Source organism: Triticum dicoccoides, unplaced genomic scaffold, assembly GCF_002162155.2.
Source record: "Triticum dicoccoides isolate Atlit2015 ecotype Zavitan unplaced genomic scaffold, WEW_v2.0 scaffold247112, whole genome shotgun sequence".
Lineage (NCBI taxonomy): Eukaryota > Viridiplantae > Streptophyta > Magnoliopsida > Poales > Poaceae > Triticum > Triticum dicoccoides.
The window spans coordinates 1-980 of NW_021251510.1; the positions used below are offsets into that span (position 1 = coordinate 1).

The 980-nt window shown below is 38.2% G+C and overlaps 1 long non-coding RNA gene across 1 annotated transcript; it reads left to right on the forward strand.

Annotated features, from left to right (window-relative positions):
- Positions 1-124: 124 nt before the first annotated feature.
- On the forward strand, positions 125-844 carry LOC119345527. The gene is made up of 3 exons (XR_005167068.1): positions 125-284; positions 381-598; positions 729-844. It is a non-coding gene; the product is annotated as an uncharacterized LOC119345527 (long non-coding RNA).
- The last annotated feature ends 136 nt before the right edge of the window (positions 845-980 follow it).

Genomic DNA, 980 nt, shown 5'->3' on the forward strand with positions numbered 1-980 from the left:
ACCCTAACTCTAAGGTTAATCCATCATATCGTACATATATCTGCACCGCCATTTAGTTCTCTGATCGTTGCTTTGATAATTTCCAGGTCAAAATTGCTAATGGTCTCTTCTTTTTGATAGATACAACAAAAACCCAAACCTTTGCATCGACAACAACTCTTGCCAACCAACAAAAAGGGAAAACAATTTTAAGATTGTTGTTTGTATTGTTGTTCCGATAGTTGCGGTTGTTGTGATTGGAGCACTTGTAGTACTTCTGATTCTCATAGTGAGAAAAAAGAAAGGTGAAACACATCAATAAAACTACATTAATAGTTCTGCATTACTGCACCAAAGCAAGCAACAATGGGTAATACTAGTTTGGTTCTTGAATTTTGAAGGATCTACAAAGAGCAGCAAACAACAAGACCGTCAACACCTGGACAACCACCGATTCACATACAAAGAACTAGAGACCATAACAGACAACTTCAAGACAGTGCTTGGCCTAGGAGGGTTTGGAACTGTTTATGATGGCTTCTTGCAGGATGGTACCCAAGTTGCAGTCAAGTTACGGTCTCAATCCTCCAGTCAAGATGTAAGAGAGTTCTTGACAGAGGTAAAGTATTATCAACTGTAACCAGAGCATGGTGTATCGACATATTAGTCAAAAAAAAGACATATTAGTCAAGTAAATTTAATAAGCCAATTTTAGAAGCTTTGCCATTTTTCTTCCTATTCTTGCTCAGGCTCAGACAATAACGAAGATCCATCACAAGAATCTTTTATCATTAGTTGGTTATTGCAAGGATGGGATATATTTAGCTCTTGTCTACAAGCATATGTCTGGAGGAAATCTAGAAGATAAACTCAGAGGTATTCTAGTCCGTCTGTAAGAAGAGCATACGGTATCTCTGTCTCATGTTACACACTACTAACGTCAACCAAACTTTTACAGGAAAGAACGGCAAGGATGTATCCTTAACCTGGAGACAGAGGCT